Source organism: Microtus ochrogaster, chromosome 21 (assembly GCF_000317375.1).
Source record: "Microtus ochrogaster isolate Prairie Vole_2 chromosome 21, MicOch1.0, whole genome shotgun sequence".
Taxonomy (NCBI): domain Eukaryota; kingdom Metazoa; phylum Chordata; class Mammalia; order Rodentia; family Cricetidae; genus Microtus; species Microtus ochrogaster.
The window spans coordinates 26,569,926-26,581,356 of record NC_022022.1 but is presented as its reverse complement, the minus strand read 5'-3'; positions in this window follow the sequence as shown (position 1 = coordinate 26,581,356).

Genomic DNA, 11,431 nt, shown 5'->3' with positions numbered 1-11,431 from the left:
GTTTTGGAGCCTGTCCTGGAACTAGCTCTTGTAGACCAGGCTGGTCTCGAACTCACTGAGATCCACCTGCCTCTGCCTCCCAAGTTCTGGGATTAAAGGCGTGCGCCACCACCACCAGGCATGACAAGAATTTTAAATCTTTGAAGAAAGAAATTGAAGAAGACACCAGAAAATGGAAAGATCTCCCATGTTCTTGGGTAGTAGAATTAACATAGGAAAAATGTCAATCTTACCAAAAGCAATCTATAGATTCAATGTAATGCCCATCAAAATCCCAGAAAAATTATTCACAGACCTCTAAAAAACAGTATTCAACTTTGTATGGAAAGGCAAAAAACCCAGAATTGCCAAAACAACCATGTACAATAAAGGAACTTCTGGAGGCATCACAATCCCTGACTTCAAACTCTACTACAGAGCTACAGTACTAAAAACAGCCTGGTATTGGCATAAGGACAGACAGGAGGACCAATGGAACAGAAGACCCACACTCCTTTGAACACCTGATTTTTGACAAAGAAGCAAAAAATATAAAATAGAAGAAAGAAAGCCTATTTAACAAGTAGTTCTGGCATAACTGGATATCAACATGTAAAAGAATGAAAATAGATCCATATCTATCACCATGCACAAAACTCAAATGGTTCAAAGACCTCAACATAAAGCCAACCACACTGAAGAGAAAGTGGGAAGCACACTTGAATGCATTGGCACAGGACCACTTCCTAAATATAACCCCAGTAGCACAGACACTTAGAGAAACAATTAATAATTGGAAACTTCTAAAACTGAAAAGCTTCTGTAAAGCAAAGGACATGGTCAACAAGACAAAATGGCAGTCTACAGAATGGGAAAAGATCTTTACCAACCCCACATTGGACAGAGGCTGATCTCCAAAATCTACAAAGAACTCAAGAAACTGGTCATCAAAAGAATAAATAATTCAATTTTAAAAATGGAGTACAGACCTAAACAGAGAACTCTAAACAGAGGAATCTAAAATGGCTGAAAGACACTTAAGGAAAAGCTCAACATCCTTAGTTATCAGAGAAATGCAAATCAAAACAACTCTGAGATTCCATCTTACACCTGTTAGAATGGTCAAGATCAAAAACACTGATGACAACTTATGCTGGAGAGGATGTAGGGTAAAGGGAACACTCCTGAATCGCTGGTGGGAGTGCAAATTGGTACATCCCCTTTGGATATCAGTATGGCGATTGCTCAGAAAATTAGGAAACAACCTTCCTTAAGACCCAGCAATACCACTTTTGGGTATATATTCAAAGGATGCTCAATCATGCCACAAGGACATGTGCTCGACTATGTTCATAGCAGCTTTGTTTGTCATAGCCAGAAACTGGAAACAATCTTAATGTCATTCGACCGAAAAAAGGATAAGGAAAATGTGGTACATTTACACAATGGATTACTACACAGCAGAAAAAAATAATGACATCTTGAAATTTGCAGGCAAATGGATGGATATAGAAAACATCATATTGAGTAAGGTAACCCAGATCCAGAAAGACAAATATTATGTGTACTCACTCATAATTGACTTTTAGATGTAAAACAAAGAAAACCAGGCTACAATTCACAATCCCAGAGAACCTAGACAACAATGAGGACCCTAAAAGTCATACATGGATCTAATCTACATGGGAAGTAGAAAAAGACAAGATCTCCTGAGTAAATTGGGAGGCTGGGGACCATGGGGGGGGGGTTGAAGGGGAGGGGAGAAGAATGGGGGGAGTAGAGAAAGTAGAGTAGCTCAATGAAATCAATAAAAAAATTTAAAAACTGAAAAAAATAAGAAAAGAAATTGTAACAATTTTTTGTGGATGTTTTTGGTTCTGCTTTTGTTTTGAAAGCGGGTCTCACTATGTAACTTAGGCTGGGCTCGAGCTCCTGATCTTCCCGAGTCTGCTTCCCAATGGGATTAACGGTATGCACCACTGTGCCCAGCTTTTGTGATAACCATTTATAGGTGTGATAACTGGATTATACCCGCCAATAGATGTGCAATGAGTATTTGTGCTTCAGCGTGTTGTTGAATTGTTTGAGTATTTCTTCCACACTGTAAATAATGCATTTGCCCTGGAATGTGAGGCAGCATAGAACCCGAAGGTGTTCTGCATTATATATTCTCGGATAGTTTTCTCTGCCCTGTAAAGCTGCCAAACTCTCAGCTCTCTGAGTCCCTTGGGATCAAAGTTTTCTCAGGAAATCTATAACTTTGCACAGTGTCTGTTCCCTTCTTAGAGTTCGTATTCGGCTACCTTCCTCGTCTGTGTCTTGGTATGTGTGGATAAGGTAGTAAGTCTCCTATGGCCCGTGCATGGAGCTCTTACAGAATACCTTCCTAAACCATCTTCCTTAGAATTAGGCCAATGCTTTATGGGCATGAAACCCCTATTCCCCATTTCAGAGCTGTAAACTCTGTGGAATGGGGAGGTGAAGGTAAAGCAAAAGGAGGCAGGGCTATTTCCCGGAGAAATAGAAAGAGCAGCTGATAGGCCAGGCCTGGCGGTGTAGGAATGTAACTCAAGCACTTGGCAACCGAGGAAGTGGGATAGTGAGTTGGAAGACAACACAGGCTACAGTGTGAGGCCATGCCTGGAAAAGTTGGAGAAAAAGGAGAAGGAGAAGGAGGAGTTGTCGTCAGCTCGTCGGTCTTTGTTGTGCCTTTACAGTAGAGAACTATATATGTGTCGTCCCTTACTGTGACTTTAAACCTGACTTAAGAGGGGCCAATGAGATGGCCTGCCAAGTAAAAGTGCTTGCTGTACAGATAAGTGTTGTTGGTTGTTATTTGCTCTTGGCTCTTTGGGGGCCACCACCCAGCTCCCAAATAAATCCACACACAGAGACTTAAGCTTACTTATGTATGCCTGGCTTTAGTAAGACTTGTTTCTAGCCAGCTTATCTTAAATTATCCCATCTATCTTTTGCCTCTTGGGTTTTATATTTCTCTATTTCTGTATACCTTTCTTTACTTTTTTCTCTGTGGCTTGTTGTGTAGCTGGGTGGCTACCCCCTGGAGTCTTCCTCTCCTCCTTTTCTTGCTTCTTGACCTTCTTTTTCTCCTTCTATTTATTCTCTCTGCCTGACAGTCATACCTATCCTTTCTCCTTCCTTGCTATTGGCCATTCAACTCTTTATTAAACCAATCAGATGCTTTAGACAGGCAAAGTAACACAGCTTCACAGAATTAAAACAAATGCAACATAAAAGACTGCAACACATCTTTGAATCATTAAACAAATGTTCCACAGCATAAATAAATGTAACACATCTTGTAATATTCTACAACAGACAAGTCTGATGTCCTGAGTTCAGTCCCTGGAATGCTCATAAGGGTGATAGTTACACACAAAGTATTCGTTGGTTTCCTGTTGCTTGGATAAAACACCAAGGCAACATAGGGAAGACAAAGTTTACTTTGGCTTGTGGTGCCAGACTGCCGGTACAATGTGGCAGCAGGCAGCAGGTGTGGTTGCCAGAATGGCAAGCTGAAAGCTCACACCTTCAACTATAATAACAAAACTGAGAGTAGGGAGAGACCTTAAGCTTGCAAAGCCCTCTCTTAAGCGACACACTTCCCTCAGGAAGGCCACACCTCCTAAGCATCCCCAAGCAGCACCACCAACTGGTGACCAAGTATTCAAACACATGATCCTATGGGGGACATTCTCACTGAAACCATCATTGACTAATAGTAATAAATAGAATTTTAAAATAACCTATAGATTCTTTCATAACAAATAATAGGCCGTGGACAATGTGGTCTACAGAGCAAGTTCTAGGACAGGCAGGGCCACACAGAGAAACACTGTCTCAGGGGCTAAAAAGGAAAAAAAATACTATTTTTGTATATTACAAAAATGTAATATATATACATATATATGAGCTTGTGTATATATAGCCTCAGTGCCCACATAAAAACTAGGCATGGTAGCCAGGTGGTGGTGGCACACACCTTTAATCCCAGCACTTGGAAGGCAGAGGCAGGCGGATCTCTGCGAGTTGGAGGCCAGCCTGCTCTACAGAGTGAGTTCCAGGAAAGCCAGGGCTGTTAACACAGAGAAATCTTGTCTTCAAAAGCAAAAACAACAACAAAGACAACTAGGTGTGATGGCTCATGTCTCTAACACCAGCGATGGATCAAATGGAGCTTGCTGGCCAGCCATTCTAGTCATTCAGTGAGCTCAGGGTTCCATGAGAGACCCTGTTTCAAAACTAAAATGGAGAACTGTTTGAGGAAGACCCCCTGATGCCCACCTCTGGCTGCTTTGAATAGGTTCCTTTAATTCTGTCACTTCTCATCTCCATCTGAAAAGCTTGTCAGAGATAAGCCCACCTTTCTAAAAGTATGTTAATACACATTATATAGAGAAGATAGAAATGGAAATCAGGTTATTGGCATGACTGCCAAAGAGTTGAAACACCAGCCAAGTAAACTCAGTGAGATAATATTATTACAAAGTGTTTCCAGTTTAATAGATAAAAAAGTGTCAATGGGCCCACGATACCTAGCAGTAAGGTCTTGGACACTCCAGGCATGGGCGTTTGGGGAAGCAGGCTCTGGGGGCAAGTGGTGAGATCATTTCCAGAGGCAATCACATCTCAGAATCAGAAATGGGGGACTCTGGTGGACGCAGAACCAGGGGCGATAGAGTGTGCTGTTGTGCACTGCAGCACACCTACGCTTGGCTGCCTTCTGCTGTAGCCCATACATACAGCCATTACACACAGCAACAGCAAAAGTCTTTGGGCTGCAGCACAAAGCTACACTCATGCAAAACAAAGAACATCTTCTGAATTTCTTTTATAGGAAATGTTCAAAAATACAGCCGAGATGTAGTCTTGCGCCTGCCCCTGTTCTGAAATATCTCAAGTCCCTTCCCATCTCTCACACTCCCCTCCCGTCAGTCCTCCAGGTCCAAGGAGGAAAGTCAGTCAGCTTAACTATTGGATAGGGACTCAAAGAGCCTTGCCCAAATGTTCTCATCAATGCAGATATCAGGATTGTTCAGAAGGGCACTGTGAAGAAAACGGAAGCATGGGTAAAGTCAGAAAAAACTTGAAGGGTCAGGATTTCTTGGGTTTCTCTCTTGGGTCCAGAAGATCATTGCGATCAGCCTGGAGGATTGACTCCAGGTGTGGCTTCAGCGCCAACCGACACCGTGTGTCTTGCTATCCGCCTTTCACCGCCCCTGCTTCTCTGTGGGCCCTGCAGCATGCTAGGTGTGAAATCACTCGGTAAGCTGTTTCCACTGCTGGGCTATGAGATTTTTCATAGTTTGGTTCCTGATAACGGGGAGAAGTAGAACTGATGGATGGGAAGGATGATTTGGTACCCAAAGAGGTGATTGGTCGTCCAACCCCCCCCCCCAAGTGAGATGCAGCTGCATGGCTCTTCCGGTTTCTAGGGAAATCAACAATAAGGGAGCTTTAAGTTAGGATGAAAATGACTGATTTCATGCAAAGCCCAACAGGACAGAGATGGACAATATGTCCTATTATAATCTGAGAGGGGAAGCAGGAGAGAGAAGTTATATAACTAAATATTGTCTGTCGTTTCTCTCCTCTTAAATAAGATGGGGGTCTACTTTCCACGCAGAAGTGGGGCTCCATAATTAACTACACTCTTTATTCTAGCACCAGCAACAGAAACGATCTTTAAATGGATATCACTGCTATATTTTATTCATTGGTTACTAAAATTAGGAAACACCAAAAATCAAGTGGACATTGTATATCAGTTACTGTGAATATCTCACTTGCTGTGGATGATTTAAAAAAGAATTACCCTCTATTCTGTTTCACTTAATGCTTCAAGTAAATTACATTTTCTGCCTCTTCTATTTGAATACAAGACTGTTATCTTAGGGTTTCCAGCACTGTGGAAGAAACATTTCATGAAAGAAACTCTGCTTCAGCCTTAAATTCTCTTCCTTCTCCTTTATTTATTTATTATTATTAAAGAAGAGGGAAAGGGAAGAAAAAAGAAAAAAATAATTTCACTGTAGCTTGGGACCACGAGGCTGTGAAGAAAACTCTGCCCTCACCCCCATTAATCAGGGGATGGCTGCTGTTGCATTTCCTTATAGCTTCTTCCAGTTCAAGATGAAAGAGAAATCCGTAATCAAATAAAAGTTGCACTGCAAACATTACGACTAATTTATATACTTAAAAACCCAGGGTTGTATTCAAATCTGACTGGGAACATGACACAAGATTTAATTTACAAGGAAAGAGGGGCAATTTCTCCTTTCATATTGGTAACTCAATTTACAATATGCCATGACTTAGCAATTATGCTGCCAGTCCCACTGTGAACACGGACGAGGAGACTCAGCTTCACGTCTCTCTCCGTTCTGTGGATACTGAATTCAGACAGATCAGAGGGCCTCACTCAAATGGCGGAGAACTTCGGCAGGCTCCTCCCTTTTTTCCTATGGTCTCCTTTTATGATGCCTTCTTCATTGCTGGTGCCTTCCAGGCACAAAGAGGCTACCCAACACTACACATGTTGTAGGATGTAGACAGTATTTCATTCATGTCAAAGGTGAAACAGAAGGCTGGTTGTAGCTCAGTGATAGAGGATCTGTCTAGCATACACCAGCAGGAGATTCAATCTCCAGTGCCCCACCCCATCCCCAAAGGAGCAATGTCTGAAAACCAGTAACAGCTGCATACAAAATCCTGTTTGTTTGTTTATTCATTTGTTTTTTAAAGTAGGGCCAATCTAGGTGTGGTGGCTGGCACACGTCTTTAATCCCAGCACTCAGGATGTAGAGGCAGACAGATCTCTGTGAGTTTGAGGCCAGCCTGGTCCACAGAATAAATTCCAGGGCAGCCAGGGCTACACAGAAAAACCTTGTGGTGCAGGTCTGTAATCTCGGCATGGATAAGGCCTGCCTGAGCTGGGAGGTGAGTCTAAGACCATTATGAGAATAAGGAAAACTGGATATAACTAAGTGATAGACACTTGTCCAACAATCAGGAGGTCCTAGGTTCAACCCCCTCCCCCGTACCACAAAATGAAAGAAGTACATATATAAATCACATGATTCATGCAGAGGTGGAGGTGTAACGCAGTGGCATGTACGCCAGCTCTTATAGTCTGTCCCCAGCCCCACCACTTAACTAACTAAATATCTTGAATACAATACCATTCCATTGTATTGAGGGAGCTTAAAGAAGTCAGTTAGGTAAAGTTCTGTGAAATCAGGTTTATTTATTTATTTTTTGTCCCAAATAACTAGACATTTCTCCAGGTCTTAAACAGAGGAAATCAGTAGCAAAGGACAAAGACAGCAAAGGCGTCTGCATTTCTCCTATTTTTCCCTGGCACCATGCGAATGTGCATGAGGCTCACACTGCTAGGCCGACAGTCAGCTACGATCCCACCGTCCAACCATCATAGCCTGTGACACAGCTGATCATTAAATGCTTTCTGCCCTTGATCCTGGGATAAGACGGCTTCAGGCTCTTCACAGCTCTCTTGGGCCCCTCTTCTGTCCCCTTGTTCCTCGCCTTTCCTCTGAACTCTGGTAGGCAAAGCCTCTTCAGCTCAGCCCTTTTTCTTTCTAGCTCATTCTCTGATGGCTTCATCCACTCTCGTGCCTCTATGTACTCTGTCTGCTAAGAACTCGCTGAGTTCTCTCCAGTTGATCACCACCTCCACATCTGAGTGTCCGTTAACTATCTGAAACTTCACGTGTCCAAACTCCAACCTCTAAACCAGATAGTATGACCCAAACCTGTAATCCTAGCTCCTGGGTTGCAGGGGTAGGGGTATGACGAGTTTCAGGCCAGCCTGGGATGTATAGCAAGACCCTGTCTGAAGAAAACAGGTCTCTCTGTGTCCAAAGCCAGCTTCTCGTCTCCTCCTCAGGCAGCTCATGCTCAGTCTTCCCTGTCTCAAGAAACAGGAGGTCTGTTTTCCATCTGCCCAGACCAGAAGCCTTCCCAAGTCACTCTCTCCCCACACACAATCTATCAACAAATACTTCACCTGCAAGACGGGACAGCTACTCTCTTCTGACCTGGTGCAAGCTCCCGTCAGCTTCCTTCTGGGTTTTATAGTCAGCCAGTTTCCGAGTACCCCACTTGCCTCTCATCTGGGAAGCTGCTGGGGACCGTTTCAAGTCTAAGTCAGTTCAGGACTTGATTCAGCTCAGAGCTCTCTAGAAGTTTGCCATTTCCCAGTGTTTTACGAGACTCTGTGTGGTCTGCTCTCTTTTATTCCTCTGCCCAGACAAGCGAGCTTGTTTGTTGCATCCCTCACTCAGGAATGCTCCTGCATCAGATCTCCGCTCTCTCCGCATCTATCTTTTCTGAGACCTTCCCTGGGCTTACTCCTTTATCTCCTTCTCCCACCAAGGCCCTCTCTGTTCACACTCTTTGAAAGGAACACCCCCATCCCCACCACCAAGCCCTGGTACTTCTTATCCTCTGTCCCTGCTTCCAATCCAGTTCTTATCACCAGCAGGCATCACATATATATTATTAATGCATTTATTGCCTACCTCACCCTCTAGATCACAGTTCTCTGGAGGTAAGAGACTTTTGCTCTTTCCTTTATAACTGTAGAGTCAGGTACCCTCAACAGCTCCTGGCATGTAAATAGAGTCCAATAAATATTTGTTGAATGAAAGGGTGCAGCTGCAAAAATGTATACATCCAAATATAGTAGCCTGTGATGCTGATGCTCTTGGTCCCTCTTAACAATGTGATTCCTAAAATGGGTATATCTAACAAAAATTTAGGGATACTGTTACTAAAAGGAAACTGATAGCCCTTTTAGAAGAATAAAGGTTCTTTTATAAAAGTAACATTGCTACAGGCAACTATGACAGCAGGTCATATTTAGGAATATGTATATATGTACACACATATATGCAAGCAGTAACAATTAATAAAAATGAGGTCATGAATTTGAAAGAAAGCAAGGAGAGGTATACAGGTGGGCTTGCAGGGGAGGAAAGGGAGAGATGCTGTAATTGAATTATATCTCAAAAAATTTCAAAAAGGGGTGCTGGGGTGCTGGTTCCCAGCACCCACATCATGTGACTCACAACTGCCCATAACTCCAGCTCCAGTGAATCCAGAGGCCTCTTTTGGCACACACGTATACACAGAGACATGCAGACAAACATAAGTAATTTTTAAAATCCTACAATATTTGCTTAAGGGCTATGAGCACGTAGGCGGACAAGATGGCTCAGTGGGTAATAGGTGTTGGCCAAGCACTCAGTCCCAAGATTTGAGATTGATTCCCAGCTCCCACAGTGGAAGGAGAGAATTGTCACAGGGGCAGCCACATTTACACACACACACACACACACACACACACACACACACACACACATCAAGCACACACATTAGTGAATAATAACAACAATAATAAAGTGCAATTATATTCTCACTTGTCTGTATTGTCAATAGTAACTTTTCATCTTAATGTCTTGCTTCCATAGAGTGCAATCTTTTAGAAACTCTACTGAGGGCTGGAGAAGTAGCTCAGTTGGTAAAGTGCTTGCCTTGCAGACATAAAAACCCCAAGTCAAATCCCCAGATTAAAAAAATAAAAGTCAGTCGTGGTGGCATGCTCTTGTAATCCCAGTGCTCGGGGAACAGAGAGAGGTGGATCCTGGGGCTCTCTGCCCAGCCAGGACCTGGAAAGGAAAAAGAAAAGATAGATGACACATTGTATTTACAAACGATTCCCTGCCCCACACATACACATGTGAACACGCATGCACACACAACAATAAAAAGGAAAGAAAAGAAACACTCTGGAGTAGACAGTTTTGATGAGTCTCCTAAGCCCGCAGTCTGGCCTTGAGCTTGCTATGTATCCCATAGCTGTCTTCAAACTTTCAAAGCAAAATCCCCTTGCTTTAGCCTTTTAGGGCTGGGATCAGAGACATTTGCCACCACGCTAGCTTGACGGGTCTGTTCCTTACTGATATTGTAAAAGATTTGTCTTTTAGGAGCCTGGTGAGGATGAAGTAAGCCAGGAGCACCGGCACAGGGGCGGTTTCTGCTGAGCTGCTTCAGGCAGGCCGTCCTGCGTCTGCAAGGGTCTGGGGTCAGGGATCCCTAGCTCGGTAGGACGGAAGATGCTTCTGAGAGGTTTACAGACCCAGCAATAAATTCCTTTGACTTGAATAATGAGAAAGCCATTCCTTATGTCTTTGAGGCGCAGTCTGGCCCTAGACTTAAGCCTGTTTTGGAGCCCTGGCCCACATTTCTCCATCTTTGTTAAGCCTGAGAGTGGCTGCTGACTCTTGCACCTGAGGCCTATTTTTCTAACACAAAGGAGCCCAGGCGCGCTGAGTAGTCAATGTTGCAGAGATAAACCTCTGACTTACGGCTGGCAGCAGTTGGTGAGTCTGCTGACTCTGAGCTGAGTTTGATATTGGCTCCAGCAGCCTGTACAGGAATCGCTTGTGTTGCCTAGAGGGCTAGCAGGCTTCCTAGCACGTCAGTCACCGACATCTTGCCTCTCCCCACCTCCTTCCCCAGATCCCTTATTACTTTTGCTAAGTAGAATACTGGCGCAAGAGTTCTTAGCTCAGAGTTCAGGTCTGGGAAGATCCCGACTAAGCAAACCTGTGACTCTTTAGCTACTCCTACTGCTTGTTCATAGCCTCATTCACCAGACCAGCCATATCCAACCCCCAACCAAGAACCCCTGAGCTGTCGAGGGCCATCTCGCTAGAATTACAGTTCCCCTTTCTTCACTATACTTACTTAGTGGCCTTCCTTTATATATTATATATAATTTTCTATGTAGTAATTTGCTTCAAAACCGAGTTGGCTTAAAGAAGACATTTGTTAAACAGCAGATCACTGAATTGATGGTTAGCGTTTGGAGAACATGCTGTCATTGCATTCGGAGCTGGCACTGCTGGATGCTGGGGGCCTGGGGAGGGAGTGAGGGGGGAACTTACACCATGTTACATGTGAGGTCTTTTCCAAATGCGAGCAGTAATAGTAGTCGCTGTATTGCTATTTTACGCCCCATCCTCATGAAGCTGGTATCTCTCAGGAATTTTCAGTTCTCGAGCATGCTAATGCTTTGTGTGTCTTCCAATGTTTCCTCTTGAACTAGTGCATTTTCTTCCTCCGTTATCCCACTGTTTTCTAGGAAAAGTAGGACATGGCAATCACCCACAACCCCACCAGTCCGAAATAATTATCCTGGCATTGTGTTATGTCACCTTCCTGTTTTGTGTAATAATATACACAAATGATATATACAAATGACACGTGGAACTCATCCTGAGGTAGCTCTCCATTTGACGACCGCCACCACCAAAGCCTGTTTCCTTGAGTAAGGGTCCCTCGAATGAGCAGGCTAAGACATTTGCCCTCCTGCTGTGTTCTCTGTGCCTGGCTGGTCTTATTCAGT